At 41.0% G+C, this 14,405-nt stretch overlaps 1 protein-coding gene and 1 long non-coding RNA gene across 4 annotated transcripts in view; one reads left to right on the top strand and one right to left on the bottom strand.

Annotated features, from left to right (window-relative positions):
* PCLO (piccolo presynaptic cytomatrix protein) overlaps positions 1-14,405 on the bottom strand; it is a gene marked incomplete at its 5' end in the record, with an annotated part of 240,339 nt that overhangs the window by 167,194 nt on the left and 58,740 nt on the right. The gene's annotated exons all lie outside the window — the stretch shown is intronic.
* The window catches only part of LOC310763617, a 288,221-nt gene that overhangs the window by 259,036 nt on the left and 14,780 nt on the right, over positions 1-14,405 (top strand). The window lies entirely within an intron of this gene.

Here is a 14,405-nt window from a genome sequence, read left to right as displayed (position 1 = left end):
GCAGGGTCCCCATAGATCCCCTCGCGAGTGTGAGCGCCCCCCCGATGTTGCGCCCGGTGCGGCCGGCCCCCCTGCACCCCCACGCTACGCCACTGTCTAAGGTTACAGAGCAGCCCTTATATCTTGCACACAGGCCTTGTTTAATTTCTAGAAATAGAGTATGATTGCATTTTGTTGATTAATTTCCCTTAGGGACAATGAAGAAGTCAGATGAGGCTGGGATTTATTTGGAAATCAAAACATGATAAAGAAAAGCACAAGTATTCTTCTATGAGGATAACATATTTCAAAGCTCTCGTGACTTGCAGCACTGAACTTTATGTTCCAGCAAGGAACCTTTACTGGAATAAGATTTCACAGAATTAGTCTAGCCTGAAATCCCTACTTGCTTATTTCCTTGCGTATTCAGTAACATTGCAGTGCTCCAACCCAAATGTCTAGAGGAGACAGAAAATTAAAATAAAATTTGCTGAAGATTAGCACTCCCTTGGTAGCCAAAACACAGGGTACTGATTGGTACAGTAACTTTTTCACAGGAAAATATCAGTGCACTATGAGAATTCCCTAAAGATTTTCATAGTATACCACTCTTCCAGTCCAGAAGTTCCATATTAATTTACCATTTCTTTACTTCTTAAAATCTGCCTCACCTTTCAGCCCAGAAAGACAGAGTATTTCAGTGTAAACAATGCCACAATCAATGCTACATCACAATCAATACAAAAAAGTCAAGAGCATAAAATTATTTTTTAAAGAAAAGCAGCAAGAACACAAGAATGTGTCAATCTGAAATAATACAGAACCATAGGTGTGAGCTAAAAACTCAGGGCAGATTAAAAGCAATATGAAACAAAAGAAGTCTCAATTTTCCTTCTAAAATTCACATGTGATAGACTTCGGAACAAATCAAGTACCGTATTTTTTGCTCTATAACACTCACTTTTTCCCTCCTAAAAAGTAAGGGGAAATGTGTGTGCTTCTTATGGAGCGAATGCAGGCTGAACAGCTATCCCAGAAGCCAGAACAGCAAGAGGGATTGCTGCTTTCACTGCGCAGTGATCCCTCTTGCTGTTCTGAGATTCAGAATACTTTTTTTCTTGTTTTCCGGCTCCAAAAACTAGGTGCGTCTTGTGGTCTGGTGCGTCTTATAGAGCGAAAAATACAGTAAGTACAGCAGGAAATAAACATTCAAAATATAATTAAGGCAGAATTAGAAACTCAGATATATAAGCTTGGTGCCAAATGGCTCCTTAACCCAGGGTTAAAGGTAAAGGGACCCCTGACCATTAGGTCCAGTTGTGACTGACTCTGGGGTTGCAGTGCTCATCTCGCTTTATTGGCCGAGGGAGCCGGCGTACAGCTTCCGGGTCATGTGGCCAGCATGACTAAGCCACTTCTAGTGAACCAGAGCAGCACACGGAAACGCCGTTTACCTTCCCGCAGGAGTGGTACCTATTTATCTACTTGCACTTTGATATGCTTTTGAACTGCTAGGTTGGCAGGAGCAGGGACCAAGCAACGGGAGCTCACCCCGTCACAGGGATTTGAACTGCTGACCTTCTGATCGGCAAGCCCTAGGCTCTGTGGTTTAAGCCACAGCGCCACCTGTGTCCCATAACCCAGGGTTACAGATGCCAAAATGGAATGCCTAGCTGCCATTTTTGGGGCCAGACGGTTCTAAAATTATATTTATCAATAAGACTTTTTGGTTTCTGAAATTCATTCTGATTGTGCAGATAAAATATAATGGATAGAATTCTACAGGCTGTGGTGTGTGTGTGTGTGTGTGTGTGTGTGTGTGTGTGTGTGTAAACAGCCCAGATCCAAGGATCCCTGGGCATGCACCTCCAAATGGTGGAGACGTCTTGCGCCATCCTGGCACCCGGGCATCTTCACTTGGTTGCAAGTGGCCAATAGCTAGGTACAAAATGCTCCTGGAGCTTGGCACATTTCAAACACTAAACTAAGGGAGCCTTTTTGTAGTTTCTTTGACCTCCAATGTCAGGGAGGAAGTTGTAGCAGAGGGACAAATGCAAAAGCTTGAAAGGATCAGTGTGGGCGGGCTTTGCAAAACCTCTGACACTGGGATTTTGAGAGGTGGGTGTGGCACATGGTGCCCCATGGTTGACAGATGGTTTGCTCCACCTACCTGTCAAAATACCAACTATCAGAGCTTTTGCACAGCCTGCCCACACTGATGCTTCCAACCTTTTGCCATTGTCCTCCCGCTTCTCCTTCCCCCCTGATGTTAGAGGTCAAAGGAGAAGTTGGGGGAAGAAGTCTTCAGCTGCCTCCTTTCCATCTCATGGCACAGCCAAGCAGTGGAGATGGACCTGGCAGGAGCAGCAGTGCAGTTGGGTGGCCTGCGGATCAGTCTACAGAAGTGGATTACCACTCCAAGCCACATTTCTCCTTCAGCAACACTGGCCAATGTAGAGATCTGGATTCTGAAGGCAGGCAACCCAGGCAGGTGGAGGAACCCGTGGAGCTGGGGGACTGCTGCAGCCTGTTCTGGCTGTCCCTCCATGGCTTGTCTTGGCTGCCCACCACACTGTAGTTTGCAGCAGCAGAACCTATCTGTGGCCAAGCAAACATCAGCATGATGGCACTCTTACTTTGTCATATATATGTGTGTGTGTGTGTGTGTGTGTGTGTGTGCGCACACACACATTGATGTATCGCTACAGATAAAATTTGTATAATGAAAGTGCTCAGTGATGTAGGTTTTTCTTCCCAATCTACTATAGTGTAGGGTTAGACACATGCTTTACAGCACCTTTAAATAAATATACCAATATGCAGTGTATGTATGTGTTTATGTGCACATATAGAGGAACTGCTCAAACAAATGACTAGGTAAAATATGAAGTTAGTGCAAAGCTATACAGTGGAAGTTGGTTCCACTGTACTTAATGAATGTCCTGGCAAATGTGTTTAGGAGTGCAGCCATATATATATATATATATATATTGTGTGAAACACAAATGTGTTTAGGAGTGCAGCCATATATATATATATGTGTGTGTGTGTGTGTGTGTGTGTGTATATATATATATATATATATATCTATATCTGTGATATATTAAAATATATCACAGAATTAAAACATAGCTCCTTCCACTCTTTGCGATTATTTTTCTATAATATCTGGAGTAAAGTGTGAATTCAGAGCTCAAGGTAGACTCTCTTTCTCTCGTCATTTTGCTACTGACAGACAGACACCTCAGTTATATCCTACAGGGAGGTAGCTTTTAAAAAAGGACAGCTGTTTGGTTATTTAAAACCCAACAAAGTATCATTTACAGCATGTGAAATATTTAGGAAGGAGTGCAGTCTATTTTATTTTTAACACTTTTAACACAACACTGTATAATTTATGTCTCTGGGCAGATACCTGTTAGAAAATTAACAGGTGGGCGTCAAAGCACATGGCTTGGACAAGGAAGTTGTTGTAGTATCCTGGATTCAATATAGCGTGTTCTCAATTAAAGGAGAGCGTGTGTTGCGGATGGGGCCAGGCAAGACACCCCGTAGTTGCCAGGCAGGATAGGTTGAAGGGGCCCGGCTCGGATTGGTGGATGGTGTTGCTGGGGTGAAATTGATGTTGCCAATTTGGAGGTGGCAACAGAGATTATTTAAGCAATGCTCACAGCAATCTGCTTTCTCTTTTGCTGTGGGCACCGGATCACCCGCCCGCCCTCCCTTGTTTTGGGCTTGTGCTTTGACCTTGCTATGCCTGTCATGGGGTCGTCCGCCTTGGTGCAGGGGCCTGGTAGGAATTTTTCCATTTGGCTGATTAGTGTGTGCCATTTGTTTTTTGCCTACTGCGTAGCAAATCGTCACAACTTGTAAGGTTGGCGGTTAGGCACTGGTTTAAATTGGTTGGAGGAGGGGTATGGATTGGCTGTGCCTGCCCCTCCAATGCTGCTGCTGCACGGGAATTCCATTAAAGGAATTCAGGGGCTTACCATCCTTTCGTCCAAACCCCTGGAATCGGGTGCGGGCCGCGTAAGCCCCTGGGAGCATGTGGGGAGAAGCTGAGGGTCTGTGCCGCAGCTCCAGTTATCCCTGATCTTGTTCCTCCACACTGGCTTTCGCTAGAATCCGGGAGTCAGTGCTGTCCCCCAAGGCAGGGGGGACAGATAGTCATAACCAATGCCTAAGCAACCACTCACAATTTGTATGTTCAATAAAGTTGTGGCCAAAATTATGCCAAAAACCTTAAACAAAAATTATGAGTTATTGGGGTAGGGGTGTTTTGGGGGACCTCAGCACGCAAACCGGCTACGTCACACTAGCTCATGAAATTAACTGACTTTAGAAATGCTGACAAGACTGAAGGATTCTGCAGTCGTATCCCACCAATTAGATCGCTGCTGCTTTCTTACACAATAGCCTAAATTTAATTGGCTGGTGCTAGAACACATTGTATCCTACCTAAATCTTATTTCTTATGTGAAGCAGGGACACGCCATTTACTGAGCTAAGTGTTTGATTTGTCTTCCCATCTCTTGCAATAATTTCTAATGCAGAGGTTTGGGTTATGACTTAATGAAAGTCACTTCCTTTTTTTAAAAAAAATAAATATTTATTGAAGTTTTACAAAAACATAAATTTACAAATTGTAAAAAGGTCATATAAAAAGAAAGAAATAAAAAAACATAGAAAATACATGAAAAAGAAAAAAGAAGAATAAAAATACAAAACGCAGAAGACAAATAGCTAAAAAAAAATCAAAAACAAATCCATTTTTTGTAACTTTAAACTCATTATCTTATTTCCTTGGCCTCCTCACACCTCCCCTTTTTGTATTCCCATTTAAGTAATCAAATCAGCAAATCCTTACCCTCTTTCATTTGTCTTAACTCTGTATCTTAACATATTATAACTATATTTTCATCCATTATCAATTCAATTTTGCATATTCTTGTTAACTTTGTTGCTAATGCCACTTATTTTCAATCCAACATCATTTTAACATTCATTAATTTTACAGTATTTCTGAAGATAGTCTTTAAATTTCTTCCAATCTTCTTCCACCAACTCTTCTCCCAGGTCTCGGATTCTGCCAGTCATTTCCGCTAATTCCATATAGTCCATCACCTTCATCTGCCACTCTTCCAGGGTGGGTAAATCTTGTGTCTTCCAATACTTTGCAATGAGTATATTTCTTACACAATAGCCTAAATTTAATTGGCTGGTGCTAGAACACATTGTATCCTACCTAAATCTTATTTCTTATGTGAAGCAGGGACACGCCATTTACTGAGCTAAGTGTTTGATTTGTCTTCCCATCTCTTGCAATAATTTCTAATGCAGAGGTTTGGGTTATGACTTAATGAAAGTCACTTCCACCTACAAGTCAATTTTGCATTATTTGTAGAGCCAGGGGATCTTTTTTTGCAAAAGCACTTGGAACAGATGGAATAGACATGGTTGACTGTTCTTCCTAATGGAAAAAAATGTGGTTACTTCTATTACTGTCAAATCAACTTAGCTGGCAGCCAACTGGTGCCCATATCTTAGACTTCTTATAGAACCATCAAGTTCATGTTCCCAAGAAATAATCAAAAAAAGAAATTGTATAAGTTTTATAAAAAAAACTTTTTTTATTGAAAACAGGAAAAGGATGGAAATGAAAGATGAATAGAATGATATATTCATCATTTTTAAATAAGTTTCACTGGTTAGATAACAAAATAATGCATACTGAATTATTAGCACATCGTAAGACCAAATTCAATGATATTTTGCTCAGATAAAACACTGAGTGAATACGTTGGCTCTCTAGAGCATAATGTGGTTATTGAAACTAAATAATTGATTTTCCCCAGTGAAAATTCAAACTGAAGTTTGCGTTATCTTTGCAGGTACATGGAAACCACACTAATATATCAGGGCTGGAGACATACACAACAAGCCTCTCACATTCCATGGAGGAGTATATAGCTCGCTGCTCAAACTATAGGGATAAATTTCAATGGGATCTTGCAGGTCTGAATAATCTGTTTCCCACAATGAAACTGTGCACTCCATCAACAAACCACACATAAAGAGTTAACGTTCAAAAACAGCACCTTGTCTGAGGAACAAAGCTATTGAATGAAAAGAGATGGCGTCTAATTTGTACTGAAGTTTTCCATACTCCAATGGGTTGCAAAATACTGGCACAACGTATCTGCTATGTTCACACCTAACAATGATTGCAATGCTTTGTTGCCTTGCCAGGGATAAGTCTGATTCCAAAGTGGAAATGCAAAGCTGCTTTTGGAGGCCACCTTTTCTTTTGGAATAAAGTACCAAGTGCTAAAGGCAATTCAAATACGTACACTAAGGATTTTATTTCGAACACTGGCCTGGATTCTATGTTCCCTGACTGCCAGCACAAGGACTGTTGTGCTATTGTGTAAGGGCGAGAATAATGGTTGTGCAAGGTGAAATCCAGCACAGCAGTTGAACTAGCAAAGGTCTGTTGTGCAACGGGAAGTACTGGGGCAATCCACATCAAGCGGACTCCTGTGGCTTTTCTTGCATAGGCCATTCTGCGAAGGGGCTTTTAACTTAGCACTACATTGAATTTCTCCCAACAGATGAAATCAAAATTCCCAGAGACATTAATTGTCATGTCATGAACTTTTTTTTTTTTACTTAAACAAGCAAGGCTCCTATTAAAACAATCTGTTTCTCGAATAGACTTGCCAGGACATGGTGTTTGGGGAAGGGAAAATGAAGGGCTGCCCCCCCATGAGGCAGGCTGAGGCACCTGCCTCAGGCAATGGAAGCCCAAGAGGCAGCCCCCCCCCCATGGGTACCCATCCCCATCTCCTCCGGTGGGAAAAGCGGCACAGGCAGCGACAGCAGTTTCCTGTGAGATCTTGCAGTACACAATATCTCGCTGGAAGCTGCGGTCATTGCAGCTGCAGTGTGGAGGAAAGGGAGAGTGGGTTAAATAAATTTGTGGTGCAGAGATTAATCAATGCCTATTGGCTATGAGTGATAGCAAAATTGACTCTCCATGTTGAGTAGCAGTGCAGCCCTGAATACCAGTTGCTAGAGGGATAAACTGAGCCAATTCCTATATTTCTGTGGGCTTCCCAGAAACTGGCAAAATTGTGGCAAATTGAATTATTAAATATTGCAGCACTTTATATTTTTATTTCCTATTGCAAAAAGCTAATTTAATAATATTTTATTAACAACCACTGGAACTGGCTTGGCACTGCAAGAAGAACTGGGCCTGCATTGCTCGATAGTTTGTGACTTGTTTCGCTATTAACTGAAGAGGAAATCAGTTGCATGCAGGGGATAAATTGTGGGGGAAATAAATTTGAGGAGTTAATAAATTAAAGGAAAACTTATTTCAGACAACGGCAGGGTGGAAAACGAATTACTTTTTTTGTTTTGTAGCAATTAAATATTGGCTTGGTAGATTCATTTAGCATTTGGGGGCTCAGATCTGATTTTTGCCTTTTATCCATCTGTGGCCTTGGAAAGCCGCTTACATCCATCTAGTCTAGTACTCTGTTTGGAAGAGAAGCAAGACGCAGTCCTCCAGGAAGCTTAGAAGCAGGGCACAAGGGCAAGAATACCTCCCTGTTGTTTATCCGCAGAAACAGGTAGTCAGAAAAAAGCCTGAGGGCAATACTCTACGTTTGTGAGTGACAGGGTCTAGCAATGATCCAGAACATGACATGATACACTGACATGATACAAGACCCTTCTCTTGGCCTCACTTGTGTAATGCAAAGGAAAGCAGAGCAGTATGTTTGGCACCAGCTTGGCTGCAGGAGTTGCTGGAAGGAGGCATGCAAGGCATCTAGATATTAAGTACAGGTGAAGGCCATTTTAGGCGCGTCGAAATGTTGCAGAATCACCAGCGCACAAGTTTTTTGGACCCAGAAGAGGGAAGAACAGGGATGGAACAGAATCAGGGCAGAACAGGGTGGGGCACACTTATGCACACTCCGCCGACACACACAGGGACCAGGGATGGAACCCCCCCCCCCCGTGCAAACTGGTCATCATCTGTACCAGAGAATAACCTTTTTAAAAAGCCAAGGTGAATCTTCAATATATGTCTATATTCAGAGCCTTTAACAGACTGATCGTCAGTTCAGTCATTTATTACTGCTAAGTGTACACGGGCTATTCTAGGTTTGGTGGAGATAAACTGGACAGGTCACCAGCATTTTCCAAGGACAGCCCCAAGTACCAGTGGCAAAGCTGCATGCTCCAGCACTGGGGGCGGAGAGCAGGCGTGGGCGTGGCTGGCACACATCCAGGGGGCGTGGTGTGCATCCTGGGGGTGTGGCGTGCCGCCCACAGGGGTATGGCGCCTGGCACGCGGGTGTGTGTGTTCACGATGCGTGTCAGGGTGGCGGCCGCGATGGTACCCCCCTTCCCGATGGTGCTGGGGGCGATGCGCTCCCCCCACCCCCCCGCCAGTGCCAAGTACACTGTGCAAAATCAGTTGTGATGGTGGCACAGACTGTGCTAGTTCTGCAAGTGTGCCTTGTTGGGATCTGAATGGCATGTCAGCAGTAGAAACCCCAGGGCTAGGTGAGCACGCTGCTGAATATGGTATACGCTGCTCTCTTTCTATCTCTGCTTTCATTGTAGAAAAAAGCAGTGTTGGGGCCTTATGGCTCCAAATGTATGCTACAATCTCAAAAGTCTGAGGAATATAATTTCAGTCATCAGGACTTCCTCAGTGCCCTTCATAGTACTCTGGACCTTCCCATGACTGGCAAAGAAAAAAAAAATAAAACAAGAAAATGCAAATCTATACAGATGATAGAATTCAGATTCTCTTGGCACAGTATCTTCCTCGGTACTGAATTTTATTATTTATTTATTTTAGCACAAGTATACACAGTTCCAGATAGGTTAGATGTGGCCTGAATGTGAATTCAATCTCCCTCCAGTTTTCTGTTGTAAGTCATTCTGTTCCACTCACTAATGGACAAAAAACTGAATTTCATTATACTCTTATTATCTGTATTCCAAAGGGGAAAATTTCCCTTCTGTATTCCTGCAAAATGAGCCACATATATTTCCCCATAGGTTCCCTACACCCTGTATGTGTGTGGTCAAGCATGTGTGTGCATAGATATGGTTTTCTGCAACTCCATAAGTGGTTTGGGCTAGTCAGACAAATAAGAGCAGAGTCATCATCCAAGTGGCTCAAATTCTTAACATCAGCTCAAGGCAGTCACCATCTGTGAAAGCCACAGCCATCTGTGTTCAAGACTGTTTGTACATTTCTTTTATGAAGAGAGATCACAGCAAACATCTGAGCAGAATTTAGATCAGAACATTTGTTTTCTAGCTTGAGATCTTAGGGGGAAATCCCCTGGCCATCTTGCAAAACGTGAAAACAAAAGTCCAACAGTTCCCCACAAAAAAGAAAAGAACAAGATCAACAGCAGTATGCTAAAAAAAAAAGAGAGAGCAAATTTTCTTTTGTAACTGAATAATAATAAACTGTTTAAGGGTTTTTAAAGTGTTTTATTGGTTGTTTTTGCACTTGGTTGTAGTGTGCTTCTAAGTCACTCTGGGTCACTTTTGTAAAAAAAGTGACTAATAACTATCAAGTTAGAGCACTCCATTGCTGTATTTTTAAAATTCTGCCTTCAGGTATATAGCCTCCGAGAGAGAAAAGTGGGGAGAACAAGAAATGATAACCCACGCACCCTGAAACCGACTGGTGAACCTGTTCAAGTATGCAGCGTGATGCATTATATTTTTCATATTTCTCGTCTCCTCTCAAACCCTTTAAACAAAAGGAAAACAGCAATAGTCCCAATGGGAGCTGTGAGGTCATGACCCATCAGCTGAAAACCACTGATCTAGCCCAACGTCTTGTTATTTTATCTGTTGCCTTGTGCCAGCAAGGATGACCCAAAGGCAGCCCAACACTAAAAAGGTTTCTAAAACAACTTGTGTATTTTTTTACAACCTGGGCATATCAATTTAATATTTGCATTTTAGGCTTTCCTCTGCCAGAAACAACACTTTGGGTTGCTTTAAAATGATACAGGGTTTATTCTTTTAACATTGTGAGCCACCTAGGAAACAGATATCAGGGCGGGGTAATACAAATATAGTAAAAATAATGGTTTTCTTATATAGGATGTTAAAATTTGAAAACCAAACTAAAGAGACAAAAGGCGAGAATAAACTCCCCCCATCAAGCCTTGTGCCTCCATCCTGTCATGTGTACATGTTACTCACAGTGAATTTAGTCTTCCACAATCAGAGCTATTAGCATTGCTCACAGCAGAGAAATAAATCTGTTCTTTCTGCCTCAACACAAATTTGCAAATGCTTAGAGTGTGATCCCACACATACTAGTCAAGTGATGCAGGCTGAATCAAGGGCGATTAGTAAAATATATCTGCCTTCCAAGATCCAAAGCACAATGGGTGGGTTGCCCACCCCTTTTTCATATTGTTGCACACACTGAGATATCCCATAACATACTGATCACTGATGAAAATGAGCATTCTGACATTTTTATTTTTCACCAGATCGCTGTAAATGAAGATAAACTGAAACTAAAAAGTAATTGGCACGTCATTCTTTCCTCAAATGCAAAATTAGGCTAGATCTGTGTCATGTTCTTTGTATTCAAGCTTTAAATCGTCCCTGCTACCACTTCCCTCTGCTGTGACAAAACAGCAATGTATTATGGCACCTTGCTAAGGACTAACACTTCATTTCCCAGCTACAACTCCCATCATTCCCAATCAGCAAATGGTCAGTTAAGATTGGAGCTGTAGTCAAAAACATCTGGAAGGCACCTGATTGGGAAAGGCTGGTTAAAACTAAAAATGGTAATACAGTAAAATATCCACGGTACAATCCTATACATGTTTACTCTGAAATAATTTCCATTGAGGTTGATGAAGTTTAGTCACTGGTCAGTGTGTTCAGGATTACAGTTCTTTCCACACACTGTTTGTCTTCCCTTGGCTTGAAGAACCGGCGAAACAAGATCCCCCCTTTGTATGGTACATGACCCCAGTCAAGCTTGCAAAAATTTACCATTTGCCCGATAATAAATGTTGGAAATGTAAAGAAAATGAAGGTACATTTTTTCACCTTTGGTGGATGTGCCCTAGGATTAAGGCTTTCTGGGAAATGATTTATAATGAATTGAAAAAGGTATTTAAATATACCTTCATGAAGAAACCAGAGGCCTTTCTCTTGGGCATGGTCGGCCAATTGGTGTTAAAAAAGGATAGAACTTTCTTTATGTATGCTACAACAGCAGCAAGAATACTCATCGCAAAGTATTGGAAGACGCAAGATTTACCCACTCTGGAAGAATGGCAGACGAAGTTGATTGACTTTATGGGATTGGCAGAAATGTCGGGCAGAATCCGTGACCAGGGAGAAGAGTCGGCAGAAGAAGAATGGAAGAAATTCAAGGATTACTTACAAAAACACTACAATATTAATGAATGTTGAGTGATGTTGGATTGAAATTAAGTGGTTTCTAGCTGTAATGGTACATAAGAATATGAAAAAATGGTTCTTTTTTCTTTGTATATAAGTAAAAGTTTAAGTTATAATAATTTAAGAAGATGGATAGAAAATAAGGGGTTTTTTAGCTGTAATGCTATGAGATAAGGATTTGCTGGATAAACATTTTGAACTGGAATACAAGAAGGGGAGGCATGAGGAGGTCAGGGAAATATGTTATTGAAAAATAAGTTATGAACTTTATGTGTTTTTATTATTTTTTCTTTTTAATTTTTTCCCCCTTTGTTTGTATAAAATGGAAAATTCTAATAAATATCTTATATATATAAAAAAAGAAACAAGATCCCCCCTTTGTAGGGCAACAGCATCTCTACTCTAGGAGTAGCCAATATTGTGCCTTCCAGCTGTTTTGGACTACAACTCACATCGTTCCCTACCAGCATAGCAAATGATGGAAGTTGTAGCCCAACAACAGAGGGGTGACTATTCCTTTTGAACACTGCCTTGTTCTGGGCACGCTTCATAACTGCAGATACAATATTCTGAGAAGCAGAACCATGTTGATGAATTTGTTGTTGTTTTTCTCTTTGCCTTTGTTGCTAGATGTTATTTGTTCACTATTATTCCTATTATAAACACTCCATACATTTCATGTAAAAGATCCATCTTGCTCCTTCTCTGTCAGTTACGGTATCACTGGAAATATTATTTCTCTGGGATCATTCAAATCAAGCCTCATGCTGCAAGTTATTGTATCAGATTCATGAGCCATGTACCAGGAAAGGTCATGAAATGTTATGAAATTTTAATAAGATGCATACCTGCTGAGCAGCACTCCTGGGCAGTAAACACCTGGAAAACCCTTTGGGACATTTCCTCATATGCTGCACTGTAACTATGAGATTTGTGCCCCATCAAAATATTTTGCCAATTAACATTTTCTGTAGTAATTGCCCTCAAAGATACCACTAACATATACTCTGTTCTCAGGGCCAATGCCAAGAAAGAAATGCAGCTAGAAATATTGTCATATTTTATCCATTGTAATAACTCTTTTAGACAACTCCATACATTCCAGAAATGGAGGAAGAAGGTACCAAGAAGGTTAAAATGGTTGGATCATCACTAAAGGAGATTGAAAACGTTTTGAGTTACACAGAACTCAACCCAAGCAATTTGTTTCTCATGTCACATGTCACAGGAAAAGCTCCAAAAGGCAATTAATATACTCACTGTCACAGCAGAGGAGTAAATGTGGTTCCTATCTACTAACTGGTATCTACTAATTAAAACCTGGCAAAATATAACAGCTGTTAATACAACCAGAATTTGAAGCACTAGTTTTAATTTTACCCCCAAATTATCTTCGCCCAGGAAGAAGACTAAACTCTCAAAAGGGGTACACAATTACTGTATTTTAAGTTTGGGAAACATTGTTCTAGCCTTCCAATAAGCCCAATTTGTGAGGAAGCTGCTGCAACATCACTTTCATTCCTTCTTCCCTGTAGCAGTTTTGCATCTTCTTTAAATCAATTTTCCATGTTTAAAAAGGGAGACTAAAGAATTAATTGGTTACATTCATCTATGGACTGTGTGTGTGTGTGTTATCTGTACATATTTATGGCAGACAGGCTGCCAGAGGCATAGGGTTGGGGGCAAGGCTGTGTTGGAATTGCTGGTAAATACATCTGCCAATTCGACTGCCAAGATGGGAGCAATCCAGTCTCACCATGAAGGACAAAAGAGTGGCAGCAACTGCTATTTCAGTGTATATTTTACTCAGCCTATGTTTTGCAATGCAGTTATCACAGAAATTAGCTGCATTCCAACTACAGTAGAAAAATAATAATATAAGGGGTGGGGGGGTAGGTGGTAGCTCTGAAAAGAACAGGTTTGTAGGAGGAACAGGCTGTTGTCAGTGTGTGGGAAGAAGCTCTGGAACAATTGCACTGGGGAGGGGAGAAAGCTGTTGACAGAAACTGTAAGATTTCTGTATAGAAAAATGTGCAAGCTTCTCTAGAGAGTAATAGATTGGGGTTAGGGGCATCAGAGCATCAACATTTCTTACGTTTTTAGCTGCTAACTATTACCAGAATTACCATCCTTGATAGGGGATGTCAACTTGATACTTTGCAAAAACCCTTTTGTACATAGTTGAGCTGAAAAGAAGTACATATTAAAATAAACCTTTGCCTAGATATTTAGTACCAAAAATAGAAGTACTATGTTTTTAAAAGTTACTATTCTTCAGCAACCGACTTCAAAAAGAAAACTCCAGTGAAAAACTGCAGAATGAGTCCTTCTCAGGAAGTCTGATGGTTTAGGCCTGAATCAAGAAATGGTTTCTTCTCCAAGTACAGGAATTAATTAACAAAGCAAACCTAAGATGATTGTGTGGTCACCAGTTACTGATGATGTGAATGGCCAATGTGCAGATCTTCCATGATATAATTTTAAGCTACCACAAGACTCTTGTTTTTGCTGTAACAAGGTAAGAGAGCAACTCCTTTGGAAGGTAAAACACCTGATGCTGTTAACTGAGATTCAGCAGGATTGTATACATTCCTTATAAATTCTGGCTGGAATATATATAAACCTCTAACCAAAAGCAGTGATTTATGGGTTGACCACCAGAATGGAACTCTATATCCATGGCCTAAAACAACTTGCTAGCTTACATATTTTACCTTGGTGCAAATGCAACAATACAAACTTTGGTCTTGTTGAATCAAAATCATTATGTCTGGAGTGAGCCTTTAAAAGAATAGTCAATGTAAAGTGTAAGTTAAAGCGCAATCATGTCTACTCAGAAGGAGGCAGTTGACATTTTAAGGGTGCTCAGTCATTACCCCTGTTTGAAATTGTACCTTTGTTTATCTTGCCTGATTTGGGGACCTCCTCACAACCTACAACCCCAC

This window comes from Podarcis filfolensis (assembly GCF_964270895.1).
Source record: "Podarcis filfolensis genome assembly, chromosome: 5".
NCBI classification, from domain to species: domain Eukaryota; kingdom Metazoa; phylum Chordata; class Lepidosauria; order Squamata; family Lacertidae; genus Podarcis; species Podarcis filfolensis.
Note: the sequence above shows the minus strand (reverse complement) of the source record. Positions and strands in the feature narration are given on the sequence as shown.